The 23,355-nt window shown below is 37.0% G+C and overlaps 1 protein-coding gene across 3 annotated transcripts in view; it reads right to left on the bottom strand.

Annotated features, from left to right (window-relative positions):
* LOC150092634 (dyslexia-associated protein KIAA0319-like protein) overlaps positions 1-23,355 on the bottom strand; it is a 511,769-nt gene that overhangs the window by 471,010 nt on the left and 17,404 nt on the right. For 2 of the 3 annotated variants that reach the window (XM_090414369.1, XM_090414371.1), the window contains exon 2: positions 19,832-19,931. The gene's annotated coding sequence lies outside the window, so the exon portion shown is untranslated. Of the gene's footprint in view, positions 1-3,795; positions 3,942-19,831; positions 19,932-23,355 lie in introns of those variants that run through there. The other variant, XM_090414370.1, reaches the window with a different exon arrangement.

Genomic DNA, 23,355 nt, shown 5'->3' with positions numbered 1-23,355 from the left:
AAGAATAAAAAAAGAATGCAGGAAAGCCAAAGAGGAATGGATTAAGAATAAATGTAGAAAACCTTGATAGAAAACACAGAAGCAGAGAAATGTATGAAAAGATCGGAGAAATGACAAGCAGGACAAATACAGTAAATCAAGCAAGTGTTTAGAGACTCAAGAGACCATATTCTGACGGATAAAAAAGAAATCATGGAAAGATGGATTGAATACACAAGGAAATTATACGAACAACAAAGAAACAATATTCCTGAACAGACTGATTAAGAAGGGCCCATTTTACTCTGTGAAGTTGAAAACACCATCAGAAAACTAAAATCACATAAAGCTGCAAGAATAGATAATATCGTGGCAGAATGGTTGGGGTGTCTCGATGAAGGAGGACTGAAATTTCTAACAAAATCATGCAATAAAATATACAAAACTGGATTTCTACCCAAAGATATTAATCACTCAATTTTTGTTCCAATTCCCAAAAAAACAAAAGTTACAAGATGTGAAGAGTTCAGGACAATTAGCCTCATCAGTCAAGTATGAAAGGTCCTCCTATATATTATTCTTGAAAGAAATAAAAGAAAAATAAATATAGAAATAAATGATACACAAAGTGGCTTCAAGGAAAATGTAGGTACAAGAGAAGGTATTTTCAACGTCAGAACCATCATAGAAACATATCTAGAAAAACAAAAAGATATGTACCTCTGCTTCATAGATTATAAAAAGGCATTCAACAATGTTCAACATGAACAATTAATTGAAATCCTTTTAAAAATAGGCATGGATGGAAAACACATTAGGCTACTAACTAATCTTTACTGGGAACAGACTGTATCTTTGAGAATAAATAGAGAGACTCAGAAGAATTCCCAGTCCAGAAAGGTGTGAGTCAAGGCTGTCTTTTCTCCGATTCTCTTTAACCTGTACAAAGAAGAAATATTTAATAAAATTAGTAACCTCAAAGGAATCACTGTAGGGGGCAGAAATATTAATAACCTAAGCTATGCAGATGACACGGTTCTTCTAGCTGAAAACAAATATGACCTCAAATCTCTTATAGATGAAACCCTAAAGTATAGCAAACAGTGTGGCCTCAGTTTCAACTTTAAAAAGACAAAAATCATGATAATTTCAAGAGAAAAGGAAATACCAAAAATATGCATCAATATAAAAGGAAATAAATTAGAACAGGTGCAAACATGCATATACCTTGGACACTTGATCACAGAGAATGGCAGGACAGAAGATGAAATTAGAAAAAGGACTGAAATTGCAAGGTCAACTTTCAACAGTATGAAAAATCTACTGACACGTAGAGAATTAAATCTGAAAACAAGACTAAGAATCTCCAAATGCTATATATGACCCACGTTATTATACTGTTGTGACGTCTTTCTTCTTTGTTGTGTGTTCTATTTCGCCTGAATGCAGTTTTCTAATTTATTTTTGTTATTTAGTCACGAGAGAGTCTAGACCTAATCTCTATATGGGTAATACTGTACAAGAGTTAAAACAATAAGGGTGGTTATCGACGAGGTCGGTAATTCCCATTCTTTCTGCTGATTGATTCCACATTTGACAGGGTACCACGTGATAAGCTGATATTTAAGTTGCAGCACATGGGTCTCGATGTCAGATTGGTCAACTGGATTCAGGATTGGCTGTCTGATAGGTATCAGAGAGTTGTGTATGGTGGGGCAGTTTCAAGGAAGCAGAGGGTTACAAGTGGGATCCCACAGGGCTCAGTACTGGGACCTATATTGTTTAAACTTTATATCAATGACATTGTCAGTGGATTGCAAGGGGATATTCAGTTGTTTGCAGATGCAGCAGCCCTGCAAGAGGATTTGAATAATCTAGATAGATGGGCAAATGAATGGGGGTGTCGGTTTAATGCAGCAAAATGTAAAGTTTTGCGGTTTGAGAAACATCGATGGGACACTGCATACTCTATGCGAGGAGTTATACTGGAGGAAGTAGGGGAGACAAGAGATCTGGGGTTGATGATTGATAGAAACCTGAAATTTAGAGGACATATTGCAAAGGTGGCGAAGGTAACACAGAGGATTGCTACAATAATGAGAAGGACACTGACCTGCAGAGATAAAACAGTTATCATTCCTTTGTATAAGACCCTGATCAGACCATACTTGGACTATTGTTCAGATTTGGTCCCCAGGATTTGAAGGGGATAAATTAACTGTGGAAAGGGTACAAAGGCAGATAACAAAGATGGTTTCAGGACTGTACAATGATAGTTATGAGGATCGGCTGAGAGAATGTGGACTGCAGAGTTTGGTGGATAGAAGGAGAGGTGATATGATTGAAACTTTTAAACTGTTGAGAGGTGGTTACAGGGTTGACACTGGGGAGTTCTTTCGCTTGGTTGAACAGCAGGAGGAGTGATGACAAGAGGCCATCCCTGGAAGTTACAAAAGGAAACTGTGAGCAAGAGGGTGAGGAGTGGTTTCTATGCATGGAGGATGGTTGAACCATGGAATGCATTGCCTGATGGAGTGGTGAGAGCGAGAACGGTCAATGAGTTCAAGGAGTGGTATGATAGACTGTGTTTCCTAGGAGGGATTTCCCACGATGAGTCTTGATAGACTATGTGTTTTTTAGGAAGAACCTCCCACGATGAGTCTTTTGACTCCATGGAGGCCTGAATAATAATAATAATAATAATTTTCGAACACAGAAAATTTATATTTAACTGCACCACTCTGTGTCCATGGTTGTAAGAATAATGTTAAGGAATCAATCATCAGCAAGTACAATGCTACAGTAATCTAAATAAGACAGAACTTTCCTTAGTCAAATTACCTTTAAGTTATATAGCAGTTCTCTAATCTTTCCTTACTTTCACGTTAAATAGAGTTCCCGCTTAGATCCGAACTGTTAAAATGAGCAGTGCAATGAAATGAACTCAGGTAAGCACAAGATTCAATTTAAATAAAAACATTTAATATACTAATACATGTCCGCGCGATTAGCCCAGTGGCTTTGCGCTTCACAACCATATGCCTAGGGAAGGAGTGTCCCAGGTTTGATCCCGTCGGTGACGTGAGGAACTTTAGGATCTTCCTCAGGCATAGCCAAGTTAGCCGGTCTTGGGCACAGGCAGTAGGGTTTTTTCCACCAGTTTATCTGGCGTTTTTCATCCCGCAAGCATTCAAACCAGCCCCGTGAACATACACTCCTACAGTCAAAAATATACCCCCCCCCCCAGTGGCAGACCAGGCGACAGGCCAGTTGGGAGCGGTACTAACAAGTAGTTGCATCTAAGTAACATGTGGACCCTACATATGAAGCAGGAATAACGCGTAATGAAAGAAGAAGAATATACTAATACATGAATTTACATTAATCAAAGAAGATCTAAATATAACTAAAATGATCATGAAATAAAGAAGTTCTTATTAAGACAATAGTAACTTCACAGTAGAGTATACTCAGCACAGTTAAATTCTTAACATATAGATTTCTATCCTTCTTAGAGTTATAAGCTTCTAAGCACAACTTTTAGACAAAGATTATCTATTTAATATACTTCAATTTTTGACTCTGCTTAGCCATTCAGTATATACAAAGCACATATCGCTAAATACACACCAAGGAATTCTAAAGTTTTATCAATTTATTACAGTAATTCTTAATAAGTCAGTTTCTAACTTATATCACGTTCTCTTGGAACAAGCTTCAAGATATCACACGTTCAAACTTGAACTGTTATTAAGGCAATACACTTCCTCTTTATTGTAATTACATTCACAAAAGACATAGAAAGGATTTCCTTACCGGTATGGTTGATATACTTTGCCTATTATCACGTGTTCTGGAAAACACTTCCTTGTTTCTCAATAGCTTTCTCTCTTAGGTCACTTTAGTTTGTCACTTAGGTCACTATGATCCAGATTCACCATAACGATCCTGTTGGCTCGGGAATACATGCCTGCTTCCTATAAAATGACTATCCTTCAGGTTTCCTTGGCAATCCCTGTCATGCCTCTCGTCCTTCACAATTACAAGATGAGGGAATTAGAATCAGGATACGAACAAGAGCCCGCGAAAGAGTAAGAGAAAAACAGAGAGCTCCCTTGTCTTTTCAACCCGGTTCTATCCTTCGTGCCTTGTTTCTCCTCTTATTCAACAGCGCATGTCTCCTCCTTCCTTCTTCGCGCCAAAATCTGCCTCATGGATCTTCGTTAGTTTGGCATAGTAACTAGCGCCAAAATGTGCACTGGCAGATAACTTCGTAATTTCATACAGCACTTAATTTCTGTTATACTGGCTATGTCTTTGGCAATGGTTTACATAAATGGATTAAATTCTGAATTTCCGTGCACAGTTCACATAGGATTTATATACTCTACAAAGAATTAGTACAGGATAAATAATTAACAACTATTAGAACATACAATTATTTTATAATTATGGAATATACATTAGTAAGTGATTAATTTATTATTTGTCTGATGAGCAAATTTGGCTCAAGGAATGACAGATTATGTTAAATCCTGAATGAAACACTATTATATTATAATTCTTTTTATTCAGAATTTAACAATACGGAGTAAAGACATGGACACTCTCCAATCTGAGTGAGAAAAAACTGGAGGCCTTTGAAATGTGGATGCTGCAAAGAATTATAAGGATATCATGGAAAGACAAATGAAGATATACTAGAAATGGTAGGCATAAACAGGAGCCTGATGAAAGAAATTAAAAAGAGAAAAGTCAGCTATTTTGGACATATCTGAGACATAACTCTGCCTACAAATGACACTTCTTGAAGGAACTGTTGAGGGAAAGGGAAAGAGAGGAAGACAAAGACTGGAGTGGATGGAAAATATAGAAGACTGGACCTATCTCTCATATGAGGAATGCAGCAGAGAGGCACAGAATAGGACATGGTGGAGGCACATGGTAGTCAATCTCCTGGAGGGAGAAGACACCTGATAGGACAGGACAGGTTCACCTCTACTATCAGTACTCATTAAGGTTAATCTTCCATGATCATTCTTCTTGCTACATGCCACATAATGAAAGAACTCTTTGGAATTTCCTTTGGCTTACTAAGCTGATTTTTTCTCATAATCGGATTTTGCCATCCTTACCATGTTGGTCAACTTTCTCCTCATATAACCTCCACAACATTTTCTTTTTTTTTTTGCAGGTCATGCTTAATGATACTACTCATCCATCTAACTCCTACCCAATTTACTCTCATGACCTTAGTTACAGAGTGTGATACTGCTTACTCCAGATATCCCTTGGCTATCCTCACTGTGAATATCCTTCCCTTGTACCTCCTTCTCCAATAAGTCTTCACCAAGCATATACTCTACATACCATCTTTGTTTTCCAAATTTTAAAATCTTACACTTTCCAACAATGAACTGCCAACTCCATTCACTTAGTCTCTATTCAAGTCCTCTTATAAAGCCACATCTGCTCTTCTTTTCATAGGTCTTCCAAACTTTGCATCATCTGCAAACAACTGAATATCTATTCAAACCTTCCTAATTATGATTAACATACAAGTTAAACATCAATGGCCCTTAAATCTTGAGGCACATCACATAACTTTCCTCTTCTGGAATATTGCTCTCTCACACACAACTTGCAAATACTTATCAGATAGCTGATCTGCACTTCCACGAACTTATCATCCAATCCCATCCATTCTATTTTAACTATCAACTTATCGTGTGGCAATCTATTAAGACCCTTTACAAAATCTAAGTATACCACTCTGTATGCACCAATCCTGTCCATTGCACCTGGCACCTTATTGTAATTAATAATCAGTTTACTTATTACAATAAGGTCTTTCTGTTGAGCAAATCCAAGCTGTCCATCAAAGAGAATGTTGTCAACCTAATTCTGTATCTGGGTTCTCATTCATCTCTTTTACCTTTAATCCATCTCATTTTACATGTAACTATCTCTTTAACCACAACACCTGATACATAGAGTACTCTATAATTTGAGACTTGAGCTCCGTCACCTTCCCTTACAAAGAAATACGAGCTCACCTTCCTTCCACTCCTTTGAACTTGACCCAATATAAAATTCATATTAAACAAGTATGCCAAGGCAGATATCAACTCCCTGGCACATTCCTTCAAAACACAGTGATATATCATCAAGTCCCACAGCCTTATTAACATCAGTTTTACTCAATTCCCCCACAGACAGACCTCTTGTTCAGTCACAGTCAGTCAGTCAGTCTCTTCTCTGCATTTCTCTTTCATCGCTCTCAAACTTTGCATGATGTCACAATCACAAGTGTGAAATAGCTTTATGAACCACTCATTTAAAATCTCAATTATATCATCTGCAGCAGTTTTCCTCTTACTATTTTTTAAATCAATATCATCCTTCCATATTCACTCTTTTTTTCTGCTAGCTTTTTTTTACTTCATTAGTTAACTGCTGCTCATACTACACTTTTATTACCCTTACCACATGAGTTGCCCTCCTTGCCTGTACTTTGTACTCCTCATGGTACTGTTATTACCACCCATCTTTTGTTCCCTCCATAAATTCTTCCTCTGTATTGCATGCTTAATCTCTGCATTCATCTATTTCATGCCTACTTATTTAACCTTCTGACACTTGAAAGACATTTAGGCATTGCTTCTACTAGATAGTTCTCAAATAGCTCCCAAGTAGCACTGATCTCCTTTCAATCCAAACCTCATTCCATGTTACAACTGCAAGCATGAGCTTTTCATAATCACCAGCCTTGTAATTCCACATATATATTCCACACAATCACACAGAAAAAACATTTCATGGTCACGCATCAACCAAAGGGAGATTTGACACTTCTTTTATAATGATGTTCTCAGATGTGGGGATCAAATCAGAGATACTCGTGTGCCCTCTGTTACATACTGCCTGAGGTAGCTGCCCTCAAACACAAGAAATTTATTTTCTTTACTTCCAGATGATATCTCATCATCTCAATCTGTGTGGCCATAATTAAAACTACCCTTGTTTGCTTGGCTTATTTTGCTAATATTCATGGTCACTATCCTTCATATTACCAAGTCTATAGCAACTTCTCAAAACTACGACCACTATTCTCCCCCCCCTTGTATGGACATAACTCCTTTTCTATCATCATCATCTACCTCCCTTTTTTACCTTTTCTATCTTCACAAAGCTTCATCCTCTGTCATCTATCAGGATCGTCCTCATCTAACCATGTCTCACTTATTCCAACAATTTTTGGGTGAATGAACCTCAATCAATGCAACAATTTCATTCCACTTGTTTCTGATAATTCTAGTATTCGTGTATAAACATAGTGGTTCATTTCTGACTTTATAACAAGCTTCACTGATACCATTTATTAGATGTGACTTCTCCACACCATCCTCAAGCCATTGCTCTCTCTCTCTCTTTCATTACCCACCCTATAACCCTATTCAAACCCAACTGTTTTCCCCTACATCCCAGGCCATCCCATTCCTTTATCTACTCATTCACTTCAATCTCTCCTTCCTTACTCTTCCAAGTCACTTCTTACTTGTTCAGATTCATTCTCTGCACACATTACTCTCCCTTCCAGCAGCAGCTTCTCCAGATGACTCACACCAAAACCATTCAAAAGCAATCCATCACTCATATATAGTTTCATTCGTCCTTCAAACTCATCCCACACATTCACAACTACACTTGTTTCTCTTCATACATTTTTGCTAACATATTATTCATAATATGTTATTATGAATTGGACATTGGTCGCTTGGTGGCGCACTGATTAGATCGTCGGCTTGTCGAGAGCTCCTGAAAAGATTAGTAGTATTTTGTGTTAACATTAGATATTTTACTAGAATTTTAAGTAGTATTGTTTGCTTTTTGTTTTTTGGTGTGTCTGTGAAATTTTTGCGTGTTTTCTGTTATTTTAATTATTATTTTTAAGATAAGATAGCGTACACATGGCACCGATAAAGAAAAAAATGGCGGCCAGGTCGCCATGTTTGTTTAAGAATTTTGATGTAAACGAATTTATGCAATGTGCTGTCTGTGAGATGTATGCCTTGCGAAGAGCGGTGGGAGTCTGGTTAGAAAGTGATAATGGAGTGAATATGTGCAGAAAGTGTAAAGAGAACGAGGATTTCAAGCGTGTTTCGTGTGTTGAGAGTGATATCGTTAACGATAGTCAGAATGCAGAAAATGGTGGTGTGCTAGAGAATTGCGTGGTAGTGCCAGATAGGTGTGAGAGCGTCGCTGAAAGTGTAAACGAAGGTACAAATACAGAAAGAATGGATGATTTGATCGATAATGAAAAGGGTGAGATAAATGCGAGTAGCGAAATTCCCCGTTTGAACGGTGCGATACACAGAGCTAAAAGACAACTGGAGCGTATGGAAAAATGTGTGTTGAACGTACCGACAAATAACCAGCGGAAGTCTGTGACAGCAAATAACAGAATGTTCGTAAATGTCAATAAAATGAAGGAGCGAGTGCTGTATGGGGATTCGCTATTAAGAGGTGTAATAATTGAGAGTTTAATGAAGTTGTACCAGCCGGGTGCGAACGTAAAGGACGTCAGCGAATCTATTCGACTGCAAAAATAGAGGGTGAAAGAGATGATAATCGTGGCAGGAACGAATGATTTGAAAGAAGACAAAATGGAAATGATAGAGGAAGTGAGGGAGTTATTTGAGGTAGCAAAAGAGTGAGAGATTTAGGATGGTGAGTATCTTACCGCGGTATGACAGCGAAGTGTTTAGAAGGAGGGCCATAATTGCCAATGACTTTATGCGTGGGTTATGCATGGAGAGTGGTGTGGAATTTGTGGATGTGTGGAATGAGTTCGATGGGCGAAAGGACTTATATAAGATGGATGGGTTACATTTGAATGGAGTTGGTGTACGGAGACTTGAAAAAGTGTTGATGAATGATGTGAAAGTGGATGTACAGACTCAGGGAAACTAGATTTATTAAGAGGGGGGGAGTAGATATGCAGACTTTAGGGAGGCAGTTAAGTGTATGAATGAGTATATTATGCCCGAGCGAGTACGATGGACAATAAATCAGAATGGGATAGTTAGTATAAAGCATCAAAGTAGGGATGGGACAAATGGGTTTCTACGATTCATGTACACTAATGTCAGGAGTATTAGGAACAAGAAGGAAGAGTTTTTGGCCATGGTTGGCACTTCCAGGTCACAGGTTGTTGGTATTAGTGAAACATGGCTGACAGAAGATGATAAAGCTAGTGGGATTGAATGCGACGGGTATAGCGTGTTCAGGAGTGACAGGATGAATAAAAAGGGGGGAGGAGTGTTATTGATGATAGCTGAAGAGCTTCAGCCAAGGAGTATAGAAGTTGAACTGCAGGATGGGGAAAAAAGCACATTTGAGGCTGTTTGGTGTGAGATAGAATCTAGCAGGACAAAATATACAATTGGGTGCTGCTATAGATCAGGTGATGGAATAGATAGTGGGGATAGTATGCATAAGCAAATAGAAGAAATGAGTGGAAGGAGGGTAATTATTATGGGTGATTTCAATTATGGTAACATTGACTGGAAAGAGGAGAGGGTACATGGGAGGAAGGAATTGGATTTTATGCGGTTATTAAGGGACAACTACCTACGGCAACATGTAGTGGAAAATACCAGGGGGCAGAGAGTGCTGTACCTAGTAATTGCAACTGAGAATGTGGCTGTAACGAACATGACCATGTTGCCACCAATTGGTGAGAGTGACATGGCATGTAAAACTGCAAGGGCTGGATGTTGATAGTGCATGGAAGGTGGTTAAGAACTGTTTGCAGGAGGCAATGGTTGACTGTATACCAAGAGTCCGAATAATAAATCAAGTAGAGGTTAAATGGATGAATAACACTATTAAGCTTGAGCTGCAAAAAAAGAAACAATTGTGGAGGGAATTTAAGGAGAAGGGTGACCATCAGGCGCAGGAGCAGTATAAAGCTCAGGCCAGGATGGTAACAAGGGTGGTAAGAAAAGCAAAAGCAGATTACGAAAGGAAATTGGCCATGCAGGCTAAAGAGAATCCCAAACAGTTTTTTCAATATGTTGCAAGTAAAAGGAAAAATGCTCGTGGTAGAATGATCTTAAAAAATGCTGAGGGTAGGGAGGTAACAGAATCAGTCGATATTGTGGAATTACTGAGCGAGCACTTTGCAAGAGTATATCATCCAGGTGGTGACTTTGCAGGAATGGAAGAACCAACAGCTTATACTGGAATTGTGATGAATGAAGTAGAGGTAACTAGTCTATTACAGAACCTCAATGTCAATACATCTGTGGGATTGGATGGTATACCAGCTCGTGTCGTACGTGAAGCGGCTAAAGAATTGTCAGTGCCCTTGACCATTTTGTTTAATTTGAGCTTCAGGACTGGGTCAGTCCCAAGGGGGTGGAAAGAAGGGAAAATAGTTCCGCTGCACAAAGGTGGTTCCAAGGCTGCTGTTGAAAATTACCGGCCAATCAGCATAACAGGAATCATTATCAAGGTCTTAGAGAAAATAGTCAAGAGGAAAATACAAGATTGGATAGAAGAAAATGGGATACTGTATCGGGGACAGCATGGTTTTGTGAAGGGTAGGTCATGCCTCAGTAACTTGCTCACGTATTATAACACAGTGACGGCTGAACTGGATAAGGGTAATGGGTTTACAGTGATTCTACTGGACCTTGCTAAGGCCTTTGACAGGATACCACATGGAATTCTAATCAGTAAATTGCAGCATATGGGGATGGACATAGGGTTGGTGAGATGGATAGGAGGGTGGTTGATGGAGAGATATCAGAGAGTGGTTTACTCAGGAGTAGAGTCCACAAGACGGCCTGTGACTAGTGGTGTGCCACAAGGATCTGTTGTTGGACTACTGCTGTTTAATTTGTTCATAAAAGATATAGGAAAGGATCTGAGAGGAACAGTTCATTTGTTTGCGGATGATGCGAAATTGGGTAGGGCAATAGTGAATGCAGATGATATCAAAATTTTGCAGGATGATTTGGATAGATTGGAGGTCTGGGCTAAGGAGAATTGATGTCAATTTAATGTGGCAAAATGTAAGGTTATGCATTTTGGGGTGAAAAGATTGGCGGCAGTTTACTGCATTGGTGGAACCGTGCTCCAGGAAATTGATGAGGCATGAGATTTAGGAGTATTGGTGGATAAGGAATTGAAATTTAGGGGACACATTGCAAAAGTGGCCAAATCAGCTCATCAAATCACTTGGTTGCTGAAGAATACGTTGACAAGCAGAGACAAGCAGGTTATTGTTCCGATGTATCGAGCCTTGATAAGACCCCATCTCGACTACTGTGCTCAGATTTGGTCACCTAGGTTTCTTCTTGATCGGGAGGAGGTGGAGAGGATCCAGAGGCGAGTGACCAAGATGATAGCAGGTCTGTGGAATGAACCTTATGAGAACAGGTTGAGGATTTGTGGGTTGCAAAAATTGGTTGATAGGCGGAGGAGGGGAGATATGATTGAGACATTCAAATTACTGAAGGGTTTCTATAAAATTAATTCAGAAGATATTTTTGAGAACAGGGCTGGTTGTGGGGGGACTAGGGGACATCCATGGAAACTGGGCAAAAGTGTGGTTAGTAAAGGTGTTAGAGCTGGATTCTTTACTTTTAGAGTAGTGAATGAGTGGAATGCACTCCCTGAGTCTGCGGTGGATGCTGTGACAGTGAATGAGTTTAAGGCGAGGTATGATAGATACTGTATGAATATTGAATAGTTGTCATGAATATGATTTGGGGCCTCCCTCGATGAGTCTAATGACTCCCTGGAGTTGCCCGTAATAATAATAATCCTTGCGCTCTCTGCCTCAACTCACTGTCGTACCTGGGCAACGCACTACCTTTCTTTTCATACTATTATCTTTTATTCTTCTCAACAGTCTCTTGATATCCAACCTTCCATTCTCCTTGTTTCAAATCAAGTCATTTGTTCTTATTAACACTGCCAACTCTTTGGATTGCTTACCCCTCATATCCATATCACTCTACTCATTCTACCTCCCAGAAAACAAAATTAGTGCATCTTCTCATTATCACTCCTCTAATAATCAAATCCGCATAAAATGTCACATGAGGTTTTCATTATTATTATTATTATTACGGGCAACTCCAGGGAGTCATTAGACTCATCGAGGGAGGCCCCAAATCATTTTCATCACAACTATTCGACATTCATACAGTATCTATCATACCTCGCCTTAAACTCATTCACTGTCACAGCATCCACCACAGACTCAGGGAGCGCATTCCACTCATTCACTACTCTAAAAGTAAAGAACCCAGCTCTAACACCTTTACTAACCACACTTTTGCCCAGTTTCCATGGATGTCCCCTAGTCCTCCCACAACCAGCCCTGTTCTCAAAAATATCTTCTGAATTAATTTTATAGAAACCCTTCAGTAATTTGAATGTCTCAATCATATCTCCCCTCCTCCGCCTATCAACCAATTTTTGCAACCCACAAATCCTCAACCTGTTCTCATACGGTTCATTCCACAGACCTGCTATCATCTTGGTCACTCGCCTCTGGATCCTCTCCACCTCCTCCCCATCAAGAAGAAACCTAGGTGACCAAATCTGAGCACAGTAGTCGAGATGAGGTCTTATCAAGGCTCGATACAGAGGAACAATAACCTGCTTGTCTCTGCTTGTCAACGTATTCTTCAGCAACCAAGTGATTTGATGAGCTGATTTGGCCACTTTTGCAATGTGTCCCCTAAATTTCAATTCCTTATCCACCAACACTCCTAAATCTCGTGCCTCATCAATTTCCTGGAGCACGGTTCCACCAATGCAGTAAACTGCCTCCCATCTTTTCACCCCAAAATGCATAACCTTACATTTTGCCACATTAAATTGACATCCATTTTCCCTAGCCCAGACCTCCAATCTATCCAAATCATCCTGCAAAATTTTGACGTCATCTGCATTCACTATTGCCCTACCCAACTTCGCATCATCCGCAAACAAATGAACTGTTCCTCTCAGATCCTTTCCTATATCATTTATGAACAAATTAAACAGCAGTGGTCCAAGAACAGATCCTTGTGGTACTTTTGGTCACCTAGGTTTCTTCTTGATCGGGAGGAGGTGGAGAGGATCCAGAGGCGAGTGACCAAGATGATAGCAGGTCTGTGGAATGAACCTTATGAGAACAGGTTGAGGATTTGTGGGTTGCAAAAATTGGTTGATAGGCGGAGGAGGGGAGATATGATTGAGACATTCAAATTACTGAAGGGTATCTATAAAATTAATTCAGAAGATATTTTTGAGAACAGGGCTGGTTGTGGGGGGACTAGGGGATTATTAGGGATTATTATTTCAGTTTTCTTCACTCTTTCAATCACACACACAAATTCTCTTCATTTCACTCCACATTAGCTTCATCTAAACAAGGCTTTCCAATCTTGCATCATTTTGTAATTTTTCATCATTCACTGTTGCTATCTTACCATCAGTCGCACATGATTTTTTGCTGTCAGCTCCGCTCATCATCTTACCATTAATTGCACTCTTTTCCACAATCATTCTTGTATTCTTTCTTTTTGTTAGTCCCTCTTTTCTTTGCTATCAGTTTCATGTGCTTTAACATCCTCAGAATCTTCCTTGACATTTTCACTTATTGTAGGCGTAAACTTCTGTGGCTAATTGGTTCAAAAGACATATTTCGGTGATTACACCACATTTTTTTTTAATTTTTATTTTATTATTATTCAGTTATATAAAACACTGAAATAATAGTTCCCGACAAGTTTCGTAAATCGTAGGATTTACATCTTCAGGGGTAAATAGTATAACTTGAAGTTTAAACAAGAGAATTAATAAATATAAATCATAACCGTCTGGCTATTCATAAAACTCAAATAACAGAATGCAGATATATAACATTATTGACATTGAACAATACTGGACAATGTCACGTGTGCTTGTTCTCGTTCATACAGTCCAAGCTCAGATTGAGGTAGATTTTTTATTAGAGCTGACCACACTTGATGGAGAATTAAACCTTGATTTTTATTGCATTGGGTTGGGTTTTATAGCATATTAGCAGCTTCTTTAAATTTTCTTATATAACTGTTGTTTTCTATGTATGACATTGTCGTTTTTTGCCAGAGTACATCGTGACCAGTGGAAGTGGTATGGAAAGCAAGACCCGTTTTTTGTTCTCTTCTGTATTGTACGTCTTTTTGGTGTTCAGCCATGCGTATTTCTCCAGATCTTCCTGTCTGTCCTACGTAGCAAATCCCGCAAGAGCAATGGATTTTGTAGACTCCTGGTTTTTTAAGAGGATGATGAGGTGGTTTTGATGGATGTAGGAATCTTGAGATTTTTTCCATAGGAAGGAAGGCTACTTTTATGTTGTGTTTGTTCATTAATTTGGCTAGCTTGTCAGTAACATTTTTGATATAAGGAAGCGCGATTGCGTTTTTGTAATCTTGTTTTATTGTGTTGTTAGCTGGAGGCATTTTAAGGATTCTCTTGATGGTTTTTGTTTCATATCCATTCTGTTGGAGGATTTGTGTTAAGTATTTTAGTTCTTCATTACGTCTTTCTTGTGTGCTGGAGATATTGTATGCTCTGTCTCGAAGAGTTTTAATTAAGCTTATTTTTTGTGAAGGATGGTGGTGTGAGGTTGCATTTAGAAATCTTCCAGTGTTTGTTGGCTTCCTATATACTGAGAAGGAGAGTTTACTTTCTTCATTAACTTCTAATAGAATATCCAGAAAAGGAAGTTTTTTATTTTTTTCTTGTTCTAAAGTGAATTTTATGGTGTTGTGCAAATTGTTGAGATAATCTTTGAAATTGATGAGTTCATCTGTTGTTCCACTGAATATGATGAAAATATCGTCCACATAGCGTAGCCATATTTTTGGTTCTTTTATGGTAATTCTTAAGAGTATTGTTTTCAAATTTTTCCATAAATAGGTTTGCTAATACCGGTGATAATGATGAACCCATGGCCATAATAAAAGCGGATAAAGGCAACGCAACTGTCGTTTTAAATGCTACAGAATATGATAACAAAATGAAAAGTCTCCTGGAAGATACCAACACCTACAAACCCATAGACAGAGACCCGACTTGGCCTACACACAAAAAAACAAATGACCTAATAAAACAAGTGCCTCTCTGGACGGAAGAACTTAAAAAATGCTTACAATCAAAACATCCTTTGATACCAAGAATATATGGTGTTCCAAAGATCCATAAGACAGATATACCTTTAAGACCAATAGTAGATGGAAGAGATTCACCGACTTCCAACTTGGCGAAATACCTCACCAACATGATCTCACAACATATAGGAAAAACATCTTCCTTCATAAAAAATAGTAAACATTTCATAGAAAAAGTGAAAGATATACATATTGGTCCAACAGACATCTTAGCAAGTCTCGACATTATCAGCTTGTTTACAAACGTCCGGAGACAAGAAATTTTGAATCTCCTAGAAGACCTCTTCCCTCCGGACATCTTGAATCTTTTTAAACATTGTATAAACAATACTTTTTTCACCTATAAAGATAGAATCTGGGAACAAAAAGAAGGGCTGGCCATGGGTTCATCATTACCACCGGTATTAGCAAACCTATTTATGGAAAAATTTGAAAACAATACTCTTAAGAATTACCATAAAAGAACCAAAAATATGGCTACGCTATGTGGACGATATTTTCATCATATTCAGTGGAACAACAGATGAACTCATCAATTTCAAAAATTATCTCAACAATTTGCACAACACCATAAAATTCACTTTAGAACAAGAAAAAAAATAAAAAACTTCCTTTTCTGGATATTCTATTAGAAGTTAATGAAGAAAGTAAACTCTCCTTCTCAGTATACAGGAAGCTGACAAACACTGGAAGATTTCTAAATGCAACCTCACACCACCATCCTTCACAAAAAATAAGCTTAATTTTTTGTGAATAATAAAACTCTTCGAGACAGAGCATACAATATCTCCAGCACACAAGAAAGGTGTAATAAAGAACTAAAATACTTAACACAAATCCTCCAACAGAATGGACATGAAACAAAAACCATCAAGAGAATCCTTAAAATGCCTCCAGCTAACAACACAATAAAACAAGATTACAAAAACGCAATCTCGCTTCCTTATATCAAAAATGTTACGGACAAGCTAGCCAAATTAATGAACAAACACAACATAAAAGTAGCCTTCCTTCCTATGGAAAAAATCTCAAGATTCCTACATCCACCAAAACCACCTCATCATCCTCTTAAAAAACCAGGAGTCTACAAAATCCATTGCTCTTGCGGGATTTGCTACGTAGGATAGACAGGAAGATCTGGAGAAATACGCATGGCTGAACACCAAAAAGACGTACAATACAAAAGAGAACAAAAACTTGCTTTCCATACCACTTCCACTGGTCACGATGTACTCTGGCAAAAAACGACAATGTCATACATAGAAAACAACTGTTATATAAGAAAATTTAAAGACGCTGTTAATATGCTAAAAAACCCAACCAATGCAATAAAAATCAAGGTTTAATTCTCCATCAAGTGTGGTCAGCTCTAATAAAAAATCTACCTCAATCTGAGTTTGGACTGTATGAACGAGAACAAGCACACGTGACATTGTCCAGTATTGTTCAACGTCAATAACGTTATATATCTGCATTCTGTTATTTGAGTTTTATGAATAGCCAGACGGTTATGATTTATATTTATTAATTCTCTTGTTTAAACTTCAAGTTATACTATTTACCCCTGAAGATGTAAATCCTACGATTTACGAAACTTGTCGGGAACTATTATTTCAGTGTTTTATATAACTGAATAATAATAAAAAAAATAAATAAAAAAAATGTGGTGTAATCACCAAAATATGTCTTTTGAATTTTCACTTATGATGCCATGTTCCCTATTCTGATTCAAACAAGCTTCATGGTCCATCAGCATATCTCACTTAATGCAGTATCTACATTCACTTCTTTCTCTTATTCAACCTCTCCACATAATTATCCATGACATCTCCCTCACTTACACATTACACTCATGACACTGTACCATTCTCAAAAAATCCACACTATTCATTTTGTCTTTTGCCAACCAACACAATCACCCTTTCACCACCATTTTGTTCCAGAGCACTAAATAAGAAACAAAGAATTTAAAATACTATCTAAAATATTTAACCAAACACCATATTCCAATCACAAATATCACACAGCAACACACAATCTAAAAATTACATAATTTTACACTATCCATCTGGTGTTCGACATGGAAAACACAGTGATGATGTCCCTGTTTTGAGACAAATGCATACAAATTGAGAAAATTAAACTCGTCTACAAACTCTGGATAAAGAAATGTCTCCAATATACCATTAATCAAGGTTGCTTTCAGATATACTTACCTGGCAAAATAATGGCAGTGAGATTATTTGTATACTGACTAGATTGGAGTGCACTGAATGCTGAGTGCACCGGATTGGAGACTGGCTCTCTGAGAGGTATCAGCAAGTTGTGTATGTGGGAGCAATAGCCCAGAACAGGAAAGTCACTAGTGTTGTGACTGAAGGGTCTGTTTTAAGGCCATTACTTTTTAATCTATATGCTAATGATATTGGAGAACATTTAAATGGGAATATTCAGTTGTTTGCATACGATGCAAAATTTGGAAGAACTATGAGAAATATAAAGCAGATGTTGTGGTTTTAAAAAACAGGACTTGAAGAGACTGAGTGAATGGACACAAGAGTGGGGTTACCAGTTTAATATCGCAACGTGTAAAGTTTTAAAATTTGAAAAACAAAGATGGGATGCAGAGTATACTACAGGGACATACTGGACAAGTTGGAGGAAATAAGAGATCAGTGTGTGTGTGATGAAGGATTGACACCTAAAATTTAGAAGCCGCATTACAAAAATTGTGAGGATAGCATGGCAAATTCTGGCAAACACTGACTTGTAGAAGTAAGGAGATTATGGTTCCATAAGTCTTCGATTAGGCCACATACAGATTACTGTGCACAGATTTGATCACCTTGTTTTCAAAAGGATGAAGAGGTATTGAAAGAGTCCAGAGGCAATTGACTAAGGTGGTTTCTGGTCTCTGGAATGTTGAGTATGAAGAACAATTGAGAAGATGCAATTTACAGAGTCATTTAGTAGATAGCAAGAGGTGGTGGGTGATATGACAGACATGTAAGTTGGTAAGGGGTTAATAAGAAGTATAACAAGAGGTCATCCCTAAAAGCTGTATAAGGAAGAGGTGAGGAGTAGGATTTTTGCACAGTGGTGAATGATTGAAATGCATTGCACAGAGAGGATTTTTTTTTCCTGGTAGCTTCCACTGATGTTGTGTGGAATATATATGTGGAATTACAAGGCTGGTGATCATGAAAAGCTCGTGCTTGCAGTTGTAACATGAAATGAGGTTTGGATTGAAAGGAGATCAGTGCTACTTGGGAGCTATTTGTAGCACTGATCTCAGTGCTACAAAACTTTAAAACTAGTCTGGAAAGTAACCTACTATATTAAAGCAATACATGCTTCCTAAGAAGCATTCATTATACAAAAAGATAGTCATGAAAATACTTCATGTACAAGCTGCTTCCTTAAGCTGGAGTAAAATACCGATAAAGAATTTGTCAAGAAAGAAGAAAACAAATTGTATATCAAATTTTTTTTTTTTTTTGAGAAATAAAAAATTGTCCTGAAATAAGCACCAGTTGTCAAGCACTAGTTTGACTACTGCAGTCTTCGAAAAAAGTGAAAGTCATTATTTACCTTAATGGACTTGCTAACTGAATTATTCAAGCACCTCCATAGTATTACAGCTCATCACGGAAAGCCCACCCATTTATTCCCACTGTATGTATCGTAAACTCCTTGCTGTAGTGTGTCATCTCAAAAAACAATAAAAATATGTGTACAAACATATATCTATAATTGTTCAGCCTTGACATTAGTGATATAAATTTCTACAACGAAAACACCTTTAGCTGAAACTAGTTAAACATATCACAGCATTCCTCTAGAAAATTTTTGCAGTTCATTTATTTTATCTTTTCTTGAAACGTCACAGAACAGAAAATAACTTTCTTATTGCATTTTTTTCTAAGATTTAATAACATCAGCACCATGTATTTCCTACTACATTTTGTCAATATGTTTGGTAAAACTTGCGCAATGAGTCATAATAAACATGGAAACTTCCTAACAGTAGTTGTCCTCTTTGGTCTGCCAGATCAAGTTATTATAGTCAAAATAACTAGGATCTGGCTATAAATTTATTAATTGCATATTTGTTCCTGTGATTGGTATGTCTGCTTTGTGAGAGGAAAGATTAACATATGGGCTATCTTTAGATGAAAATACTCTTATAAAAGTACCTCATGTCCTAGAGGTGGAACTTGAATCCATGTCTTTCCAACCAAAAGCTGAATATTATGACATCCAGGCAATTATTCTACACTATGCAACTGCTGTCAAATAAAGACACTCTGCTCACTATTTTTTTTTTTTTTTTTTTGTTGTTGGTGGTGGTGGTGGTGTTGTGCTCCTAATACAGCAGTTATTCCAAAATGTTGTGGAGGAACTTGTAAGTGTCCCTTGCTCATTCCATTATGCAATACAAATATTATCTAGAGTTATAATTTACCTTATCAACACTTATTGGGCATTAGGTAAAATGTTATAAAGCAAGGATAAGACTACATATTAGTCTTTTTCACATTGCAAATCAATGGAATTACAGCACATAAATGACATTTTAATTTTTTTTAAATTAAAATCACATTGAGACCAGACAATCTAAGAACAACTACCTGAAAATAGGGTAAAAATACATGATATTTAAGAGCTTTTCTTTTTCTACTGTTTCAAGCTTTTGTAATGATTATTCCTCCCCAGGATTTTCCAGTTTTCCTACAATAAAATGAGGAAAAAAAAAAACATTAAAAACATGCAGTATTCAATTCAAAGATATTAGCATGTATTTGCTTCTTTGCAAGCAAGCAAATCTTTGAAACTGTTCAAATAATTTCTTAAAAATATGGCATATAAAAATGAAACTCAATGTAAAGACCTTCCAAAAAGAATTTGGTACACATAAGGAATTTAATGAATGCACCGTTTATTTTTTTCTTGGATATGATTAAAGGTACCCATTGTCAGATGAATGGGAATTTTATGCTTCTTGCTAGATGGCTTTCTTTTTATTATTATTATTATGTGACCCCCTCCAAAGAGTCCAGGAACTCATTGTGGGAGGACATACTACTTCACTACAATTCACCATGTTCCTTACGACTTCCTTCACATCTTTCTTCAACTACACAACATTACTATTATCAACAGATCATCTATCGCCCACCACCAATAGTATATTTTGTCTGTAAATTGTGTTTGTTCATTTGGCTGATTTGCCTGTATGTGAGATGAAAAACCCAAGTTTCTGGAAGAAAAATCCCTGTTACCTCCATATGAGATTGGCTAACTCACCTTCAATTGAAAAAACCATATAAAGATTCCGCTTGTCATAACAAGAATCAAACTATGATCTTTTCCAATTGAAGGGCATAAAATCTGTCCACACGTTGAAGGGCATAAAGGTACTGTTGTTCTACTATTCTCACTCCTTCCCAATCACTAAAACATTTTGGACAGATAAGTTTCATCATTACGAGCAATTCCGATGAAATAGTAGTATAAAAAATTTTACAATTGCTACATCTGCAGATTTACACCAGAAGGGACAACTGAGTGTTCATTAGTCTTGGGAAACTAATCAGCATCAAGGTGCTACGTACTTAACATAGCATAGCCAAGAGTATGAAAGATTCTGATAGAATGTCTTCAACCATAATTGCTATAAATATTCACAGAATATTATACCATGTGACAAAGTACTACTTAACTATCAATTAATAGCTTCCTTTTTATAGCTGAGTGATTGCAAAAAAATCTTATAAAAGAAAGTTTGTAATAGTAGTCATGTATAATGACACTATTCATTATCACAACTGAAACCTAGAGCCGTTTTTGACATATGAATGCAGTGTAAATAATTTTGACTAATTGGTCATTGAAATGATCCAATCAATATGATTTGACAAAATTTTATATACAGAATCACTGTTAAAATTGATCAAGCCTCAGAAGAATTATAATTTTGCCAATTTATAAAAATAATCCAATGATTATTATTTCGTGACACCTCCAAGGAGCCCAAAGAATCATCAAGGGAGGGCACCTACTCAACAACTCTCTGTCTTCACCACTTAATCCAACTACACTGAACCACTGCTACGATCATCATCTACTGTGCACCACCACTAGTATTTTTTTGTCTGTAAATTGCATGTGTTCTGAAAGCCAATTTGTCTGTATGCAGGATGAAAAACCCAGTTTTTTTGGTAAAAAAAAACCCTGCTACCTCTGTATGAGATCAGCTAACTCACCTGCGATTGAAAAATTCTTCTCGTCCCGACAAGAATCAAACTTAAGCCTTTTCCAATCGAAGGGCACGACGTACTGTCGTTCTTCCAATTGAGCTACAAAAACACTGATTAAAAAAAATTATTACTACTGTATCACTCAGTTATCTGATTTGTATTAGGAAAATAATTAACTAGCTAACTTAAGAGTATAGTTACATAATAAGAGCATAGTTACATAATGCTGTTCCAAGAAACAGATGATATGAAGAATACATTCAAGGTCTGGCTAACTGTGGATTTGGTTATTTGAAGGTCAGATTACAGAGATCATTGTATTACCATTTGAAACTGTATTGCCAAAAATAATTAAATCAGAGGAAAATGGTAGAATCTTTTGAAAATGGACTTTATCATGAACTCAGAACTAGTTCAACAATGAAATTACTGCACTACAGCATATTCATATAAAAAGACACTGCACTAGCAGGATCTTAATTTGTTTACATATAATTACAGTATGAAACCACTTGGAGTTGAATTTTTGATGGTCAATATTTTACTTGTTTTTCACAGAAGATAAACTAAATTTGTGTCTCCCAAACTAGAGAAAACCAAAATCTTTAACAACTGCAGAAATGATATTTCTAACTATACATTTAAAAGAGCTTTATTGAGTAGTGATTCTTTTATAAACAACACATTTATGAAATGCCTACCATTTTTTTGACCTATGCACTCCAGACTATATCATTCCACCCACAAAAGGATGTAAACCTATATTACATTAATACCATGGATAAAGAGGATTTTTTTTTTTTTTATGATACTTTTTCAATACACACTTCAGGGCCTCCAATAAACTGCCCAGAAGTCTCTTCCATTCCTCTCCCTCTTGGAAAATTAAATTTATCTCCATCTAAAGAATTACAAATATCCATAGCTGTGGCAGGATCCAAACTTTCAGGCTAATGGACGGAAAGCAATTACATAAACCACTCAGCCAACCAGGCCAAATCCATTATTATTAAGGATGGCACCTGGTCAACAACTCTCTGTCTTCACCACTTATTTCACCAACTACACTGAACCATTGCTACCATCATGTCAATTCATGCATAAGTTATTCTGGAACTTTGCTGGATGGATTTTATTGAAATTTGCTATTCCTACAAATTTGTTGAGTTATCCTAAATTTTGTTTCGTCAGAATATTTGCAGGGGTTCAAAGTAGCAAAGCATGTTGAAATTATACCTCCTCCATAACACACTTGAAAGAATGAGAATAATGTCTCCTTTAATTGAAAAAGACCTAATTCTGATTCTTGTCAGGACAAGAGGAATCTTTATATGGGCTTTTTTTTAATGTAAGTTAGCTGATTTCATACAGAGGGAACAGGATTTCCTCTTTCTGGAAGCTTTTTTTTTTAATCTTGCATAAGGGCAAATTAGCCAGACTGCAAACAGTTAACAGACAAATATTATTTGTGATAGGCAATGGTTTAATATGTGAATAGCAGGTTAAGTAGACAGTGTTGGCTGTAGTGCAGAGTGCTCTGGTGTAACATAATAATAATAAACTGGAAGTTCTGTATCCTTCAGGTAGGGAAGTGAGGGGTAGGAATTTTACTGAAATCTAATACTTGAACTTCCTATAAAAATTTACAAGTGAAATATAAGGTTATAAATGCATAATTCGTTTAATGTTTGGCTGAGAGTAATGTATCAACTTTGTTCTGCACAGTGTGCAGAAACTATGCAAACAGCACAACTGGAAAAAAAATGAGTACAACTTAAAAATAAATTCTTCTTTGACAGAATTAAAAAGCTATACCTAAACTGGAATAACTCAACATTTCTCTTAACAGTAAGAGATATTTTAGTCATTTCAAATTTAGCTTCGAACTATAGATT

The sequence above is a fragment of the Typopeltis vanoorti genome, chromosome 25 (assembly GCF_054136105.1).
Source record: "Typopeltis vanoorti isolate ZY-2024b chromosome 25, IOZ_Tvanoo_1.0, whole genome shotgun sequence".
Taxonomy (NCBI): domain Eukaryota; kingdom Metazoa; phylum Arthropoda; class Arachnida; order Uropygi; family Thelyphonidae; genus Typopeltis; species Typopeltis vanoorti.
The sequence above is the reverse complement of the archived record's forward strand: the minus strand, read 5'-3'. Positions and strand labels throughout refer to the sequence as shown.